The following is a 20,530-nucleotide window of genomic DNA, read 5'->3' on the forward strand; positions in this document are numbered from 1 at the left end:
TATTTAATTGCATTGCATAGTTCATCTGGTGGCGCTTGGACTTGACTGATGGCTAACAGTAAACATGTATAATTATTCTTTCATGCATTTGGCCATTGGCAAGGGATTTTCATGGCAGTAATTTAACTTCTGAGGTTGCAAGTCGAGATTCCTCAGTTTTATTGGGATGCTGAACCTTGCAAGCTTATGGTTGATAATGTTATTAACGCTCTCCGCATTTCCTCTGTAGTAGAGGGGAAAATTGGAGGTACAGCACTTTTTTTTTTTGAGAGAACATACAGATACTTTATTGCTCACCTTTCACACAAAGCACACCTCCAGCCATTTTCTTTCACAGCTTGACAATGTTTATGTATACAAAAACCCAGCAAGAAGCTTCATGTCGATTTCAGTAAAGGAGAATGTAAAACATCAACTCAGCCAGGCTTTTTTTTTCTGCAGCAATAATAAAGGGCCTCCTGCACTAAGCAAAAATCTGTCCTCTTACTTGGTAGTGCATTTCTTCCATTACAAAAAAAGTCTCCTGCCCAAGGCAAACTAACTTGTGTTTGTTGAGCCAGTGGTATTAACTCATGCATAAAACAAATTTCAGTTTGCTGTTTCTTCTAACAGATTTCAAGTAAAAATAAAGTTTAAGGAGGAACTTGTTTTGAATGATGCAGGTCAGTCTGAATTGCTATACTATATATATGCCTACATGTACTATAGGTTCACAACTTAGTTTTTGCTTTTATAATCTTTACGGATTTTGGCCATGTTCAAGGTTTTCAGAATTGAGCATATGGTACAGTATTCCATCAAAAGGATAAGGCTACTGAATGTGCTATCTGCAGAAGAGCTCATTTAATAGGAACTGACTTAAGAGTCTATCATGAAGCAAATGTGGCATAACCTCTCTGAATAAAAAGCCAATCAGGGGCGCCTGGGTGGCTCAGTGGTTAAGCCACTGCCTTCGGCTCAGGTCATGATCTCAGGGTCCTGGGATCGAGTCCCGCATCGGGCTCTCTGCTCGGCAGGGAGCCTGCTTCCCTCTCTCTCTCTCTCTGCCTGCCTCTCCGTCTACTTGTGATTTCTCTCTGTCAAATAAATAAAATCTTTAAAAAAAAAAAAAAAAGAAGTAAAAAGCCAATCAGGGCAGAACTGTGCTTGGAAAATAGGTGTTAGAATACTTTCAGGAAAACACATACAAATGGACTGTTAATATGAGGAAGGTTTCCTAGTTGAAAATCTAAAAAAATCTAGGAGAATCCTCATTTCCAAAAAACCGCTTTTTGAAAACTACTTATTCAAGTAATTTCTTCCCAAAAAAGTATGCATGTTCTGACTGTGGAATTAGTCTACTCGTCAGTTAAAGGCAATTTTAATTACCTTTTAAAAAATTCTTTATATAAAGGAGATGTTGTACGTGTTTCTCAAACAAACTTCATTATGTAAGTCCTTTAAAAAAAAAAAACAAACAAAAACAACAAGCCCACAAACAAACCCAACTGAACCGAATGAAGACCTACAAATACTTATCCCAAGCAGGAATCTGCCTGCCACCTGTGGTCTCTCATTAATTCAAAATTGATGCTGGACTCAGGATTCTGAAACTAAGTTTCTATTACGTGAGCTCTAGCAAAAGTATAAGGTTTTGTAGCCTCAACTAGTATAATGTCTTCCCTGTCCAAATCCAGAATGATTATACTGATAACCTCCATGCTGGAAGTGCTGTTCAAATTGTCCCCCCTGGTGATAATTCTGGCTCCCCCTCCCCCCCCAACCTCCTCCCTGGCCTCCACGTCCACCTCGGCCTCCGCAACCCCCTCTCCCTCCACGACCACTGCCTCGATCATTATGGTGCCCACCATCTTGGTATCTATTGTCCTGCTGATATCCACCACCCTGGTATCCACTTCCTGTATATGTTGATGTTTGGAAGCCACCATAACCGCCGCCTTGATAGCTACCACTGTGGCTACCACCATGATAGCCACCTGGCTGGAAACCCGAATCCCGATAACCACCATCTTGGTAGCCACCTCCTCCTCCACCCTGTCCAGCCTCCTTGATGCTTATTTCCTCTTCCTCCCCCTCGGCTACCATGGTTGTAGCCACCACGTCCACCTCTCCCTCCTCCTTGTTCATGACCTCCTCATCCTCCGTATGAGGAATGTTCATAACCACCTCTCCCTCCTCCTCGGCCTCCTGCTTGCTGCTGGGGCCCATCTTGCCTTTTCTGCCATGGTGGCATCTCTGGAGGTGGAGGTTCAATTTCATTGGGTCTACCTCCTCTGTCAGGCACCCTGCCCATCAACACCTTATTGATGGCACAGGCAGTTTTTTCTCTTATAGAGCCACTGCTTGTCCTTAAAATCTTCGACAAGTCTTGTCTTGCAGCCAAAAGGTGGGCAACAGAAATAGTACTTTTAGGAGACAAAACTGAACGTTTTGGCTGATAAACCTTTGCTAATTTTTCTGTCTGACTCTTAGCTCTATCAGACCAGCCAAAAGACTGGACAGTGACATCCAAACGTTTTATTAGCAGCTTTATCCGAACTTCATATTCATTGGCTATGGCTTGGTTAATTGCTTCTATCTTTTCCCAGTGGGCTGGTCCCATTGGCTTCTTCAATAAAGGCTTTCCCACATGGTTAGGTGGAACTTTTGCTAATGTCTCCTTTAATTTTTTTTCAATCCCACTGAAGAATTGGAACATAGTTATATTGGCTGGAGGTTTGGACATTCCTAGAGCAATACATATGCCTTTCAACTCTTGAAAGACCTCACTACCGCCTCCTTCTTGAGCTTTTTTTGGAGGAGTATTCACACAGAGCATTCTGGCAGCTTCTAGTTCTGAGATGAGGTATGTGAGCAAAAGGAGGCAGTTCTTCTGAACGAGAAGGCGCTTGGTCACATCCCCAGATGTCAGTGATAGATATGGACAGTTCATCTCCCCTAGTAGCCCACTCACCTCAAGCTGGAATTCTTCAGCTTCACTTGGGCTGTTAGTTGCTTGCACATTTTCCTCTAATTTACAGAATACTCTTAATTCAGACACCAGCCAAGCACAGAGTTTGGTAAACTCGGGGGAACTGGCTCCAGCAGAAACTGCCTGAGATAGAGCGCCATCTTCCAACAATGGACCCTTGTAACCTAGATCTTCCAACGACTCCAAGATGTCAGTCTCCATGAGGTCACACTCCATGCTACTGTGGTATTCAAATTTCCGAGTCGTCCAGTACAGCACTTTTTGACAATAGTCCATGTGTGGGTAGCACACAGGGCCCCAGCAGGCCCCCGCAGGTCCCTGCCACCCTAGGGATCTCGGCTGTGCATTTTGTTGCTTTGGGAATACTTCAGTCTTTCACTTGGCAAAAATGCATGCCCAGAATCATTCTGTGTGTTGACTCTTGGCTTTTCTGGCTTTTGTCTTTTGGTTCCTAGACCTTTTATGGCATTAATTTTGGTTCACCTTCTTAGGAAAATGTTCAGAATTGCAGAAAAGCTGAAAAAAAGAGCTCAATGACTTTTATATACATTAACTATTAGTGTTCTTTCAGATTGAGTTTTCCTATGTCCAGGTAAATAGAGGGAAATTTTAATTTATCTGTTTATGTTTATTTTTCCTGAATCATTTGAAAGTAAGTTGATAAGTTGCAGACATCTTGATAGGTTTTCTTTTTCTTTTCTTTTCTTTTCTTTTCTTTTTTTTTTTTTTTTTTTTTTTGAAATCAGAATCCAGTTAAATCTCATTCATTGCATTTGGTTGTTATATCTCTTTAGCTTTTTTTTTTTTTTTAAGATTTTATTTACTTATTTGAGAGACAGAGCACAAACAAGGAGCAGGGGCAGAGGGAGAAGCAGACTCCCCTCTAAGCAGCAAGCCCAGTGCAGGGCTCCATTTCAGTACCCTGATATCATGACCTGAGCCGAAGGCAGGCAAGTAACCTATTGAACCTGAGATGCCCCATCTCTTTAGCTTCTATCTAAAGGTTTCTTCCCACAAACCCTCCCAGTCTCTAATTTTTTGTTATTTGTGAACAAATAGGCCAGTAAACAATCTGTTGATCTGAATTTGTCCAATTTTCCCCTCATTAGATTCAGGTGCAACTAGGGGTTCTCAAATTTTAGCATGCTCTTGCATCATCGGGAGGCTTTCTCAACCTAGATTGCCTGCCCTGCCCCAGGCTTCGATAGGTCTATGTTGGGGTCCACTCACTCATTTCTAACAAGATCCCAGGAGATGCTGATACTGCTGGTCTGAGGACCACACTTTGAAAACCACAGGGTTAAGCATTTTTACATCACTGATGTACATTTCTTGCAACATAGGGCAAAAGGTGAAGACCAGTTCCACTACTGATGATAAGCTTGATCATTTGCTTAAGGTACCGACTGCTCAATCTCTCCAGTGTAAAAGATCATTTTTCTCCTTTGTAATTAATAAGTTATCTATGGAATGATGCTTTGTAATTAATAAGTAATCTATAAGGAGAAGACTGTGAATTTCTATTCCTTAGCAACCTGCTTTTAGCACCCAGTGATAATCCTAGCCTGAATCAATTGTCAATTTTCTTTCTTCCTCCTTCCCTCTCCCTGTCCAGACACCCCTACACTCTCCCTCATGTCCTGTCTCTCTCGCTGTCTCTTTCTTTCCCCTCCCTGCACACCTACTACACATACAATTTCTCTCTCTCGCTCGCTGTCTCCCTGCCCTCTCTTCCACTCTCCCTCCTTTCTTCCTCCCACCTACCCTGTTTCTGAGTTTCACTTTGGATCAAGATTTTTAAAATTTTGTTATTATTTGGAGATCTTAAAATTTTCCACATTTATTCAGTAACAGCCCCTTCTGGGTCCTTTTGAAACGATGCCATTACTCTCAGGCATTGCCTTGTTTTCTGGCAAAAGATGTTCAGCTCTCACCTTGCATTTTTCCTGCTCTAGGACCAGAACCTGCCATTTCTTTAAGGAGAACTGACTCATTTTAGTAGGGAATATCATTTAGAAGCCAGTATCTGCGTGCTGGGGGGTTCTAATTGTACTGGAGTGTCACTCGTGTCAGAGAACAAACCCGAGACTTCATCCCTTCGGAAGTGATGAGATCACACTGATATCTTCAGTTCAAATGCAGCATCAAATGCACCTTCCTCTGGTCCCCACTGGTCCCTACACTCATTTGCAGTGAAAACTCTGATGCTCTAAAATAATTTTTTTCTTATAACTTTAAAGTATATACATACTCATTTGCTCTAGTGCACACAGAATAGATTCAGAATTGCAACAGCGGTCCTTCAACCAACAATAATGGAACTACTAAGAAAATGAGATTTCCTTATAATTTTGTGTCAGAATTTACTACAGGGTCTAGTATTGAGTGTGGTAAATAGTCTGAGTTCTGTGCTTCAAAGGGTCTTAAATTATTTTTTATTTGTGTTTGTTATCAATTTGATAGACAGTTTATTGTAGTTGTTCCTGTTTTTATTCCATTTTAGGGTTTTTTCCCAATTATTTTTATTTCATTTTATGTTTGAATATGTGAAATATTTACTTGGAGGAAGTAAAAAATTACATAAAAATAAAAATTGAGATGTTTTAATCCTATTTGTGTTTATTAGTCTCAGGTTTATTTTTTTTTCCTATGTTTCTTTTGACAAGAATAAGTGCATGGACATTTCACCCCCCCTTTTTTTAAGATTTTATTTATTTATTTGACAGACAGAGATCACAAATAGGCAGAGAGGCAGGCAGAGAGAGAGAGGAGGAAGCAGGCTCCCCACAGAGCAGAGAGCCCGATGCTGGGCTCTATGCCAGTATCCTCAGATCATGACCTGAGCTGAAGACAGAGGCTTAACCCACTGAGCCATCCAGTTGCCCCAGAGCATGTGTCTTGATGAGCACAGGATGATGTATGGAGCTGCTGAATTACTATATTGTATGCCAGAAACTAGTACTATATTGTATGTTAACTATATTGGAATTTAAAATTTAATTTAATATAATTTAATTTTAAAAAATGTGTGAACATATTTTTACAACTACCGCATTGTCTAATGTGGAGACTTCATCTCAAAACACGTATTCCATGATACCACTTGTACTATATGAACTCACAAGCATTATCTCACTTAATGCTAACAACCATCCTGTCCCATGCCACACATCTCTCACATCATAGCTTTATAGTTTTAATGAGCTTCCTGGCTGTAAATCAGTTGCTATGACTGTACACCTTATATTACATTTTAGTGGATCACCGTACATGTCTATGCTACTAAGTGTCTTAGTTATTGTTTTAATGTTTTGAGGACAATGATTTTTAAAATGTAACCAAAGAAGAGACAATGAGGAGATCATGGGGAGCATGGGGAGAGATGAGTGAGGTGATAGATAAAGAAAGACTGACTCTAAGTTGGTGATTGTGAAGGAGAGAAGCTTTGAGGCTCATTATACTGTTCTATCTACTTCTATATACTTTTTAAGCTTTCCAATATGAAAAGTCAAAAAAGGGGGGGAGAGAAAAAGAAAACCTATCTCTTTTCATTTCAGTTTTCTGCCCAAGATTTATTGCAGTAAGGGAATATAAGTGTTTTTAATCATTGGAAAAAAAACAAAAACAAAAACAAAAACACGGCAGATGAGCAGTTCTTCTCATGACTGACAACTTTTCCAGTCATCAGAATGAGCCACAACTTTCTAACACGTAGCCCTTCTTCTGTGACAGAGTCCCCAAACTTTACCATACACAGGAATCACCTATAGAGCTTGTTAAAATGTCCCCAGGTCCCAATACCAGCAATTATCATTTAGAACATTTTGGTAGAATAAGGAAATCTGCATTTTAAGCAAATACCCCTGGTGTTTCTGATTTCGGTGATAAATAGGCCTCAATTTTGATATACACTCTTCTATAGATTTATAGTGAGGGCCCTTTCACATGTCAAGCAGTATGATAGATACAAAGATGAATGTGATGTTCATACATTATGCTGTATTTCCTAAAGAGACTTGCCAACTGGTAGAGAAGAATGACATGCATAAAGCATTATAACAGGTGTATAAAGACTTAGGCTGAGTCCATGTTATTCTACCAGCTCTCAGTAAGGAGTAAAGATCAGATTTCTTGTTGGGTTGAGCAGAAGATAACAGGAGCTCTGAGAATATAGAGGAATATATCATTGTTTGCTTTTCTAAAGAATCATGTTTCAAGCTGGTCTCGTCAAATGGTGAAAACTGTTTATTTTTTGCATGACATCTCTGATAAGTTCCAAGGGTTTTTGTTTTTTTTTTTTAAGATTTTATTTATTTATTTGACAGAGATCACAAGTAGGCAGAGAGGCAGGAGGAAGGAGGAAGCAGGCTCCCCGCTGAGCAGAGAGCCCGATGCAGGACTCGATCCCAGGACACTGGGATCATGACCTGAGCTGAAGGAAGAGGCTTTAACCATTGAGCCACCCAGGTGCCCCAGGGGTTTTTGGTTATTGATTAAAGAGGAACCCACATGCTTTGAATATAAAATATGCAAATGAAAAAGGTAGTGTGGAATTAAATTCATATTGTTGGCATTAATTGTTTTCTAATAGCCAAGCAGGAGAAAGACTCTCCTAGTTCAGTAGCATCAAAATAATAACTAACTTTTATTAAGCAGTTATAAATGAAGGATAGTATTCAATATATATTAATCCATCATATATTGTCTCTTGAGTTAAGACAATAATCTCATTATATGGTGGCTATTCATTTAGGGTAAGGGAAAGCAATCTAATTTGTCCATTTGCTAGACTGAGTTACATTTTTATTGTGTATCTCTCACTCGTGAGTAATCTTTTTTTAAAAAGAGTTTATTCAACATTATCACATAAAGGACTAGTATCCAAAATCTATAAAGAAGTTATCAAACTCAATACCCAAAGAACAAATAGTCCAATAAAGAAATTGACAGAAGATATGAACAGACATTTCTGCAAAGAAGACATCCAGATGGCCAAGAGGCACATGAGAAAGTGCTCTGCATCACTCGGCATCAGGGAAATACAAATCAAAACCACAATGAGATACCACCTCACACCAGTCAGAATGGCTAAAATTAACAAGTCAGGAAAAGACAGATGCTGGTGAGGATGCAGAGAAAGGGGAACCCTCCTACACTGTTGGTGGGAATGCAAGCTGGTGCAACCACTCTGGAAAACAGCATGGAGGTTCCTCAAAATTTTGAAAATAGAGCTACCCTATGACCCAGCAATTGCACTACTGGGTATTTACCCTAAAAATACAAATGTAGTGATCTGAAGGGGCACGTGCACCTGAATGTTTATAGCAGCAATGTACACAATAGCCAAACTATGGAAAGAACCTAGATGTCCATCAACAGATGAATAGATAAAGAAGAGGTGGTATATATACACAATGGAATACTATGCAGCCATCAAAAGAAATGAAATCTTGCCATTTGGGAGGACGTGGATGGAACTAGAGGGTATTATGCTGAGTGAAATAAGTCAATCGGAGAAAGACAATTTTCACATGATCTCCCTGATATGAGGAAGTTGAGAGGCAATGTGGGGGGTTTGGGGGGTAGGAAAAGAATAAATGAAACAAGATGGGATCGGGAGGGAGACAAACCATTAGAGAATCTTAATCTCACAAAACAAATTGAGGGTTGCTGGGGGGAGGGGGGTCGGGAGAGGGTGGTGGGGTTATGGACATTGGGGAGGGTATGTGCTATGAAGTGCGTAAACCTGGCAATTCACAACTTGTACCCCTGGGGCTAATAATACATTATATGTTAATAAAAAGTTAAAAATTTTAAAAAAGAGTTTATTTGAGAGATAGATAGGGGAGGGGGAGGGGCAGAGGAGGAGGGAAGAGAGAAGCTCAAGCAGACTCCCCACTCAATGCAGAGCCTGACTCCAGGTTTGATTTCACAACCTTGAGATCATGACATCAGCTGATGTCAAGAGCCGGCCACTTAACTGACTGAGCCACCATCTCTTAAAGGGATGAGTAAGCACAGAGAAAAAGTGTAGCAAGCAAGCCAAACTTTTTGAAGAGGAGGATAATTTAAAATATATCTTTGGAATAAATGGTGTTGATTGAATTGAGCACTCATCTCAATTTCAGAGAAATGTCAGTACTAAATAGTGCGATTTGCTTGCCTTAATTTCTCTCTGTGGTTTTGAAGAACTGCTTCTATCCTGAATAAAACGAAACAAAGGTAGAAGAATTGAAGTGTATCTAAAAGTCCAGGTGGCCACAGGAGCATTAACGATTCCTCATGTGTCCCTGAACAATAGGTCAGAACTAACTCTGGTGAAGCCTGAAGTCACTCTAGAGTAGAGCATCTAGTTTAGCAAATACAGGTCTCTCGAGCGCAAGTGAGTTCATTCAGCTTTCAAATATGTCTAACATCAGTGCTGGAACAGATTATATAATGGTCTGTATAAATCCCAATGCTGAAAGTGAGGCATGTGGCTCTCCTTACTGTCTGCAGTGACAGTAGACACTGGTGGGGTAGATGACTCCTCTGTTGAAATAATGAAATGATGGCATCCTGTTCAAACAGTCAGGAGGTAACTTACAGCTAAGGTATTTGAGAATAAGCCCTTGAATTTCATGTGCCATTAGTCAAAAGTTCTATTTGGTGCAACAACAGAAATAGCAGCTTAGAAAATGCTCTTAAAAATTGTATTCTAACCAAAGCAGAACTGTGCCCTCTTTAAATCATTACCGGTTCATTGTAAAGGATATTTATGAGTATACATTATTCACAATTATCCATGCCTCATCTTGCTAACCAGAGAATCTCTGAAGATGTGCATATCTTATAAATATATTCAGAACATTCCTGCCTCTCCCTTTTATCTCTTTGACACTTTTCTTTAGACCACAGTGCATTTTTCTTGCTTATCTGCTTATTTGTTATATGTACTTCTTGGATCTCAGTTGGATGATGAACAAGACCTGGGCTTTAGGGATATGAGGGCAAATGTGCTGGGTCAGAGCTGGCAGAAATTGATTGCAGAGCTGGTTGAGGGAGAAGAGCCTGAAAAGCTATTTGATAAATAACCCAGGCTGTGTCTACTTCTGGGATCCACAGCTACCTGGTTACTGGGGAGGGCGGGGTCCAAATAAACCTACGTACAGAGCCACCAAGAAGCCTCCTTGGAGAGGGCAGAAGTAGGGGAGAATGCAACATATGCCCCCCCTTCAAGAAAAAAAGCCTGACAAAGAAGTCACAGTAAGAAATAATTTTTGTTGAGAGCTTGTACCGTGTTAGCTATTATGAACACAGGCCTAAATCCTAGGGAGAGAGAGAGAATTGTAAGGACATGCTGAAGGGCTATTTACACTACATTTTGGAGCTCATGAGAACCAAAAAATCCTGCTTCAAAATCCATCTAAAAGAGTAATAATCAAATAGGAGCTCTTGTTCCCCGGGGATCAAGGCAGTCACCGGCAGAGAAATGCTGTGCCCAACTAAGAGACAAAGGAAATATTGAGTGTTGGGGAGCACCACAGATTGGTGAGTATGACTGCTGCCACTATGCCTTGTGAGCAACGATGGAACCTTCTCCACACATGGAGCTTTTACTATCGTCACTCCAGCACATCTCCTAAGACTGAGAACATCATTCTACATAAGCACACCGCCATCACTAAACCTGAGAAAGATCAGTTATTATGTAATTTCACCTAATATTTTGTCTATATCTGGGTTTCCCTAATTCTCTCAAAAAACTACAGCTGGATCTCCCTACCAACCACCACTCCCCCACCCCCAAGCTGGATCCAAGGCCATTTCATGAATTGTTTTAGTTTGGCTTCTTTCTCTAGGGAGTTTTTCATTGTTAATTTGGAAATAATTTCAGAGTTAGAGTTACAAGGTTACAAGCATAATACGAAGAATTCTTATGTATCTTTCACTTGGATTCCCTAAATGTGAATTCCTTTTTTTTTTTTTTTAAGATTTTATTTATTTATTTGACAGAGAGAGATCACAAGCAGATGGAGAGGCAGGCAGAGAGAGAGAGAGAGAGGGAAGCAGGCTCCCTGCTGAGCAGAGAGCCCGATGTGGGACTCAATCCCAGGACCCTGAGATCATGACCTGAGCCGAAGGCAGTGGCTTAACCCACTGAGCCACCCAGGCGCCCCCCTAAATGTGAGTTCTTGACCTCATTTGTTGTCTGTCTCTCTCTGTCTCTGTCTTAGTCTTTCTCTCTCTGTACGTGTATAAGATGAAATTGTTATTTCTTTCTGAACTGTTTGAGAGTAAGTTGCAGAAGTGATATTTCATATCCTTAAATACTTCAGTACATATTTCCTTAAAACAAGGACACTCTCTTATATAACCATAGTACAATTGTCAAAACCAGGAAATTAGCATGGATACAATATTATCTAATCTACAGACTTTATTCAAATTTTGCCAGTGGATTCAGGGATGCCTTTTATAACAACAGAAAAATATTACTTTTTTATACTCCAAGATTCAATCCAGGATCACATGTACATTAAGTTGTTATGTCTTTTTAGTTGTTGGGTTTTTGGTTTTGGGTTTTTTAATCTGGAACAGTTCCTCAGTCTTTGTCTTTCATGACCTTGGTACTTTTGAAAAGTTGGAAAGTACAGAACAATTGTAATACAAAGTGTCCCCTGATTTCAGTTTGTCTGATGTTTCCTCCTGATTAGATGCAGGTTTTGCCTTTTTGCCTGGATGTGATGTGTGTTTCTCAGAACATTGTGTTACAAGCCATGTGATGCTGCTCTACCCCACCACTGGTTAACTTACCCATCACTTTACCTTGGTCGTGGTAACTGGTGATGATCACTGGGTAAGAGGATGTTTGTCAGATTTCTCTACTGTCAAGTTACAATTTTTCTCTTTGTAATTAATAAGTAATTTGTAGGGAGATACTTGGACTATGTAAATATCTGTTTCTTTAACCCACTGGTTTCAACATCCATGGATGATTCTTGACTGAATCCAGATAAATTTTATGCTTTGACCAGGACTTTTTGCTTCTTTCTCTCCTAAATGACCTCAAAAACACTATTTTATAACTCTACTCAGAGTTTCTTCCAAATTCTAGCTCGTTGGCTCCAGATATCTTCCACGGTATGTTCATAGACCAGGTGTTGTTGTGTCTCTTCCTTCTCACACCTTCCCCTTGGACAGGTGCTTGTTCTCTCCCAAACTTTTATTGGCTTAAGCCATCAGTTTGTTATGTAAGACATTTCACATGACATTTCTGCTTTGTCCCAGTTTTTCTCCTGACTGTTCCTGGTTTTAAACAAAAATCTTTTCTCTTTAATGCCCACATCCTGAAACACATCTACTTCTGTTTCTCAAGTGGGCATTTAACAGCTTCCTTCGTGAAAGACTTTCCCATTGTTAGTCGCCGTTGTTTTATAACCATGGCTTTGAGCTTCCAAATCTTCCACTTTCTTTGTAGTGTCCTTCTTCTACCTCTGCCGTTTTAGCTTTGGAAGGTCACCTTCATCAAGCCTCTTAGGATCTCTTCCCATGTGGGCTGTGGGAATTTGAAGCCCATTGCCCGGTGGTTGTCATCTTACATCTTCGAATGCTGGAATGCAAAAATGAGCAAATTCTGTACTGTTCTTTCTAGCACCTCTGCTTCCAGGGAACTGACTTGGGTTCATTACCTGTATTACTACTTTTTCCCCTTAGGTTATGTTTCTTCTATAGTTTTACCAATTTCAGCTTGTCTTCCAAAAACACTCTGAACTCATTTTTTACAAATAGTTTGTTCATTTTTCCATTTACCACAGATTGCATATGCTTTCCCCATCTGTGTGGCTGCAAGCAGTCAAGTTCATTCTCACGAGTGCCCATTATACAGCTTCCCCTTCATTTTCATTTTGATATGTTTCCCAGAGAAGCAGTACATTCAGTGTGAGATTCTAAACCTTCGGTGTACCTGTTCTTGCCTTTATTCTACCATGTCCTGTGCTCTGGCCATCTCCATAGCTATGTCTGTATTCTTGCAAAAATTCCATATAGTCTCCCTCTTAAGAAATACCAGGTCAATTGGCAGTTCTCAAACTTGAAACCTTCCCCAGCTGCACCCCACAGAGAAGTGTTTTTTTGAATGACAACTACCATTTCTTGATCTTTAACCATGCCCTTCCATGAAATCAAGTCTTCTTTAAAAGAAATGCAGTTTGGGGCACCTGGGTGGCTCAGTGGGTTGAGCCTCTGCCTTCGGCTCAGGTTGTGATCACCAGAGTCCTGGGATCGAGCCCCGTGTCGGGCTCTCTGCTCAGCAGGGAGCCTGCTTCCCTTCCTCTCTCTCTGCCTGCCTCTCTACCTACTTGTGATCTCTGTCTGTCAAATAAATAAATAAAATCTTAAAAAAAAAAGAAATGTAGTTTGTTGTGTGTTGTATATAGTGAAGGACATAGCACATGATCACAGGTAGCCTGTGAAGTCCTTGAAATTGTGTCCAGACTTTTGTGCATTTCTCTTGGGGGAGAGGGTTTATGGCTTCATCAAATTCTCAAAAGCATCTGCCTCTCTTTCTGAAGTTCTGGTCTAAGTTCATCTTCTCTGGTCTAAAAGCCAACCAGACTACCTATTTTGCATTTTAGCATCTTAAGAAGTAAATCTTCAATACCAGAGTCTTCCTCTTCTATGCCATTCTCCAAGTGGGTACTGGGTTTAGCTTTTCCCAGGTTACTGAAATTCTGAAGAGTTCTCTTGGAGTTTTCCCATCCTTTTCTCATCAAGAGAACCCAACTTTGCAATTTGAAAATCCTGTCAATTCCCGAACCCCAGGAGCATTAGTTACGGTGTTGGATTCCTGCATTGTAGTCTGTAATCACTCTGCTTTACTGGGCAGTTGCTCTCCTGTTTCGTAGGCAGATGACTACAAATAGTTTTCCTTCCAGGTGTCCTTCTGGAGTATTTCTCCCTTCCAGAAGCTACATCCATGTTCCCTGCCCTCTTCCTTCTGTCTCCCGTACCTTCTGTGGTCCATATGGAGGACAAAATAGACAGGTGAAAGGTGTTTGCCTCCTTTCCATTTATTGTCTTCTGTGTCCCCCACCACAACTTTGATAACTGCTGCCTCTGTCCTGCCCTAGTTTTCCAAATATGCTTTTCTTCCTTTCAAAATGCCCACTCGAAGCTGACACTTACCAAAATCCTGAATCAAAAGAGAAAATATGCTGGGATACATGTCTCTGTACTCTCTCATTTCCACTTCCATTGCTCTTGCTCTTGACTTCCTTTGTTGGTTAGCTCTGCCCTCGCTACACCCAAACCACACTTTCATATGCCTTCCCTTTTCCCTCTTCTACTGTCCCACCTGCTCCTTCCCAGGCAGGCTTTCCCCCACCTCCCCCATATTGGCCGTCATATTCCCATCTCTGCATCCTCTTTCTCCCCTCATTTCCCTTCCCCTTCACCCTCTCCAGCAGTCTCCCCCTGATTTCCCTTCTTTGCAGTGTGCTCCACTCACTTAAATGGAGATGATTTGTTTTGACACAATCTCTGTGAGGTACTGAGAGCAAATGTATTCTATGCTCCATCTTATAAAGATAGTAAGTGAAGCTTGAAAAGTTTAACTTATGTGTCTAACACCACACAACCAGTTGCCACAAACCCAGAGTTCCCTTGTCACACTCGTTTTATCTAGTGATAAGACAAAGAAATAGGTAATACTTGAATGTTGCTTATTACTCTCTAGAATCTAGAATATAAGTGACTTTATCTAGTGTCTTGGTTTCCTGAGATTTCTGCATAATTTTTAATCAAAAAGAATAAAAAATTAACCCTGGCCTAGAGAAAGATTCACTACTGATTTGGGGAGTTACTGTTGGCCCAAATTATGTACTTGGCACAGCAGTGGGACCATGACCTGGGCTACGTTCTCTGCTCCCAGATCTGATGCTCTGCTCTTTTCTTTTCTTTCTTTCTTCCTTCCTTTCTTCCTTCCTTCCTTCCTTCCTTTCTTCCTTCCTTCCTTCCTTCCTTCCTTCCTTCCTTTCTCTCTCTCTCTCTTTCTTTCTTTCTTCAACATTTTACTTATTTATTTGAGAGAGAGCGAGCCCAAGTGGGATTAGGGACAGAGGGAGAGGAATATTCCCTGTGAGCAGAGAGCCCAATGTGGGGCTTGATCCCAGGACCCTGAGATCATGGCCTGAGCTGAAGGCAGACGCTTAACCAACTGAGCCACCCAGGCACCCCACTGATGCCCTTCTGACATAGCTTCACCATCACTAGGAATATTATCTTTTGAAAATACTCCCTCTACCAGGCTAGCCTTCCAATATGGCACCACTCACCTTCAGAAAGACCTCACGCTTAATTTCCCAATGCTCTTGGGTCACCTTAGAAACAACAGAAGGACTGCTTTTGAAAAGTAAGCAGAGATTCTCATAAATCCTTTAACAAAATGAAAAAGTGATAATAAATATTGTTCAATTAAATCGTAGAGTCTCCTGTTAATTTTATTCACTCCTCTTTAAGCTCTGTAGTTATCCTTGTGTTCTGTACTGGCTCAAAGCTGAGCCTGTTCACAGCATGAGTGAGAAAGTGTTTTGCTGAATGGAGAGATGAACGAATATTCCATTTGTATGCTGATGATCAAGAAAGTGAAAGTCAGAAAACTTTGTTTCATACTTTCACTTTTTTGCAAACAAATAGTAGTCAATCACGATGCCACACAACTTCCTGTCATGGTACTTTCTCCACTCTGACCCTGACCCTGACCCAACTCCTGCTTTCTGCATTCCTCTCAAAAATCTGTCACTGTCCCTGTGTGTATTTTAACAGAATCCATGTGTGCCGTCTTCTTCCCCTTTACCTGATTTTGTGTGTGTGAGCCCTGTGCACATCAGGCACGGGCATCTATGTTGTACTATCATGACGAAGGATAATCTATCTTCTTTTAGGTTAATTTCAGAGCCAGAGGTCAAGACATTGTCATCTGAATGGCTTCCAGTGTTTTCCATCTTGCTTATGCTCTACTAATGTTAGAATTGTTTGGGGATGTTTTTATAACCCAGTCATCCACAGTGGTAAAAAAACAAAACAAAACAAAACAAAAAAAAAAAACATGGAAAAATAGAGATTTGAGAAGTGACTTCACATCCCACATCCCATCGAAGGGAACGATCAGGAGAGTTAAGATTTGTGCCTTCAATTTATTGCTTGATAAAAGAGGGTAAAAATAAAAAAGGTCAGGGAAGGAGAGAGAGAAAAAGGAAGGGAAAGTCTTCTCCCACAATATGAACAGATCTAAATTGATAGTCATAGCCCCACAATAATGGAAGACTGTGGTCTTGAGTTGGCTTATAAAGTGATAAGGACTAGTAGAGCACTCACTGTCTCAAAAATAATGTACAGAGGAAAACCTGGGAAACTTACAAATTAAAAAATGAACCAGGGGAAGACACTCTGCTGAGCATTACACAAAATCACAGACCACCTGATATCATTGTAGTTGCTCATTAACTGATGACTGATACTCAGGTGTCATGCTTCCCTCTGTTCCAATATAGCTTCTGGTAACATCCAAAGATACTCTGCAGGAGGTGGGGGAAAACCAGATTATTATCTGCTCAAGCCTCTATTAAATATCCACTTATATAAATAAATATCCTTTATTATCTACTTTGCCAGAATATCAGAATATACATTGTTGACGAAAACAATTATAGTATATGTAACTCCTATTAAGAGTCTGTTTATTGTGTTTTCTGACGCTACATCAGGTCATTGTAATGGTTTATTTGACGCTGGCTTGTAAGTCAACACACGCCAAAGCCAGAGGTGACTCATGCTGGTGAGACAGTGAAAAATAGCATTGATTGAATTTCTTGTACAACAGGAAAAGTTGACTAGTGTAAAAGGTCAGCTATTGGAGGTAGGCCTCATCTGCAAATGTTCTGGGTTATAAAATATGTTAAATGGTTTCAGATCTTATTCACTTTCAGTCTTACAGGAGTTTGTCCTGTGTGGAAGGAGGACTGCCATACATGTAGGGAGGGAACAGAGGCTATCCTGTCTCTAAGTTTGGTCTTCTGTTTCCCTACTTTTCATTAGCTAATTTATTTGTTTGACATAGAGAGAGAGAGAGATCACAAGTACGCAGAGAAGCAGGCAGAGAGAGATGGGGAAGCAGACTCCCTGCTGAGCAGAGAGCCCGATGTGGGGCTCGATCCCAGGACCCTGAGATCATGACCTGAGCTGAAGGCAGGGGCTCAACCCACTGAGCCACTCAGGGCCCCCTGCGTCCCTACTTTTAGAAACCATCTACAGGTCACCTTTTGGTAATATTCAGGGATGAAGAGATTGAAAACAGGGGATAAAATTGCACACACACAAAACTGAGCAGGAAAATCATGTTGGGAAAATATAAAAAGCCCACAAAAGCAGGTGAAAAATTTACATTTTACTGTTATAAATACATTAGCAGCTTGTATGCCATTTCCCATAGCTGCTACAATACCCACCTCTTGGATTTTTCCTGATGTTTCTTTTTTTTTTTTTTAAAGATTTTATTTATTTATTCGACAGAGAGAGATCACAAGTAGGCAGAGAGGCAGGCAGAGAGAGAGGAGGAAGCAGGCTCCCCGCTGAGCAGAGAGCCCAATGTGGGACTCGATCCCAGGACCCTGAGATCATGACCTGAGCCGAAGGCAGCGGCTTAACCCACTGAGCCACCCAGGCGCCCTTTCCTGATGTTTCTTATGGGGACTGAATGTTACTTCAAACATTACCTTCTGAAATGCAGCGGGCACCTGTTCCACGAGGGTACCCTAAGAAAAGTTCTGCAGGCTGAGGGGTGGTGGGAGGGGGGCTGTGGAGTTCCCAGTAAAGTAATATTAGGAGGTTCTCACACAATCTCTTTTCCTCTTGACACACATGATGCGTAGTCGTATATGGAAAGTTCTGCTGTCAAGCCAGTTATTTAACTTTGTTTATCCTAGTTTTTCTCAAACATACTTCTGAGGTATTTTTTAACCAAACTTTTATGTTACTTGTTTTGTTTTACTTTACTTTATTTTTATTTTATTTTACTCTCACACCATTTACCAGCTCTGAGAATTGGCAGTCTCACTTCAGAAAACACTGGGCCGCCCTTCACCTTCATGGTCCTTCGTCACCTCCTGTCACATCAGCCCTAGTGCCTCAAGTTCGGCAGCGCTATTAGGGGTAATTATAATTAATGCTCCTTCTCCTGCTGCATATGCTGCAGACACACAGGGCTGTGGATGGAGAACTCTCAGCACTGTTCAGTGAGGTGGAGGAAATCTTTATAAATGGCAGCTTAATGCGATAGTTTGATACATTAAATCCCGTTTTGAAATAGGGGCCAGAGTACTAAATAGGCTGTCTGGGAATTATACGTTAGTTCGTTGGTTAGCTCATGTATACTCAAGAGACAATGGAAGCTGATAGAGGAGAGTCGGTTTCAATCCATTTTGGGGTCTATAACACAGGAAAATATTTACTAGGGTTTGGAATGCCCCAGGGGTTTGGTTGTTTTTTCCTCCTGTTTTAGGCTTTACTATGTTACAACTCCTACGTAGTTTGTATGCTGTGGCTGAATTGCATAGCTGTAGTCTTTTCAAGAAATCTTATAGGAAAAACAAAATTTTAAATTTTGAATAAAATCCCAGTTTTAGTTAAGAAGAGGTTTATATTTTGATACTTTATTGTACAACCTTAGAATTCTGAGAATTTGAATGGTTCATCAAAATAAATCCAGTTTAGGGGCGCCTGGGTGACTCAGTGGGTTAAAGTCTCTGCCTTCAGCTCAGGTCATGATCCCAGGGTCCTGGGATCGAGCCCCGTATCGGGCTCTCTGCTCGGTGGGTAGCCTGCTTCCCTTCCTCTCTCTCTGCCTGCCTCTCTTCCTACTTGTAATCTCTGTCAAATAAATAAATAAAAACTTTTTTAAAAATCCAGTTTTAAAAATGAGTATGTCATATTTTTCAAATGGGTTGTGACTGTGACTTGCAGTTTGTAAATTTACTTTTAAGAGATCTAGAACACGTTACTCCTGCAAAAACTGTGTTTACATTTGCTGAGAATAAACAGGATTCTTGACCTTAAAAAACAGACAACGTTCTCTATCATCTGATCTTGTTGAGTAATTTATTGCCAGAGTCGTGCCTAACGTTCATCTTGTGTGCACACGGATCTTTTACATAAAGATTGTAGGTGCTCCCACTCACGAGGTTAAAAAGATCATAGGTAAGAGTGAAGAAAAACTTTTGGTTTAAAATGGCACAGTAAGGGATTAACCATAATTAAAGTAACTGCTTACTATGTGTGCTTCCTTTAAAATAATCTCCGACTACTTGATATTTAATAAACTTGGAGATTAAATATTAGAGAATTACCTCAAGGCATTGCAAAATAATTTCACTAATTCAGTTTCTAAAAGGTAAATGTTTTGCTGCAGCTTACTCTTAAATCAGCTTAAACCAGGTCCTTTTGATGGCTAAGTGAACAAATTGAAATTAGCATTCTGCCACATAGTTTTCTCCCCGTAAAATCCAGCCAAAAATCCATATAGAAGGTTTATTTTCCAAAGAGTTTTAAGAGACTTTTAATGTCATTCTAATCAATTTTCCAAGACAGGGGGTCCCTTTAGCTGAGCAATGGGCTGCTGCCTCACGTTGCCGCCCATCTAGCTGCTCAATATGGAAAATCAGTATTTCAGAAAAGAGTTTGTAGTTTGATCAAGGCCAGACTTTCGAATTTCCCTTCTTCTCTCATAAGAAATGACAGCGTGAATACTCTGATTCCATATTCTGAATTGCTTCTGGGTACAAACAGCTTGAGAATACCAATGAATGGTCTTCAAAATCTCGGCTGATGAACCGAGTCTTCCACATCCACAGACATGGCCATGAGGTTGACTTTGCTGCCGTAAGCGTCTCCCGAGACAGGCCTGATATACCGGTGTGGCCGCCCGCTGAAAGGGGTTATCTGTTCTTGGAGAAAATGGGGAGCTCAAATTGAGGAGGTCTTGCTATTCAGTTTCAATCTGAAAAACCTTGGGAACCATACACTCCACATTCGTTTTGGCCTTTGGCTTGTTTACACAAAGGGAACAGATTCAAAGGACTCATGTCCTAGAATTCCTACCGGCCTCGTCGTGCAGAGCTGTGGGTTTGATGTTCTTGTTCTCAATGTATCGCAGGGTCTGAGTACCCGGGTACCATGGTGATTAAGTGCCATTGAAATGCACAGGTCATCAGTCAGTGTGCAGGAGGATTGCTTTCTCCCTTTCCTTTTGCCAACAGACAAAAGCAGTCTTCCTAGAAGCAATGAGCATAAGAGGACACTTAACATTTACGTTATGAGGACAGCAGTGATAAAGGCAAAGATGCCATTTAATTACTAACTTCACCTGGGCAGGGACTATCTCCAGGGAAAGAAAACCCGAGTTGGCCTCTCCCCATATAGAACACAGGCCTCTTCCCCCCACCCCATTTTTTAAATAGGAAGATATTGAAATGACCAATCATTTGCCTCTCAAGCTGACTTCAGGTCCAGAATGGAATTGGGACC

The 20,530-nt window shown here is 40.8% G+C and overlaps 1 long non-coding RNA gene and 1 pseudogene across 4 annotated transcripts in view; one reads left to right on the plus strand and one right to left on the minus strand.

Moving 5' to 3' along the window:
* Positions 1-20,530, plus strand: part of LOC309859774 — a 296,536-nt gene that overhangs the window by 238,416 nt on the left and 37,590 nt on the right. Inside the window, exon 1 of one of the 3 annotated variants that reach the window (XR_014308890.1) lies at positions 10,997-11,137. The exons of the other annotated variants lie outside the window; for them this stretch is intronic. This is a non-coding gene — a long non-coding RNA (uncharacterized lncRNA). Of the gene's footprint in view, positions 1-10,996; positions 11,138-20,530 lie in introns of those variants that run through there. 3 annotated transcript variants of the gene reach the window in all.
* Positions 1,445-3,212, minus strand: LOC309859758 (protein FAM98A pseudogene; annotated as a pseudogene). Its single transcript has one exon. The product of its transcript is annotated as a protein FAM98A pseudogene (transcript).

Source organism: Mustela nivalis (assembly GCF_964662115.1).
Source record: "Mustela nivalis genome assembly, chromosome: 2".
NCBI classification, from domain to species: domain Eukaryota; kingdom Metazoa; phylum Chordata; class Mammalia; order Carnivora; family Mustelidae; genus Mustela; species Mustela nivalis.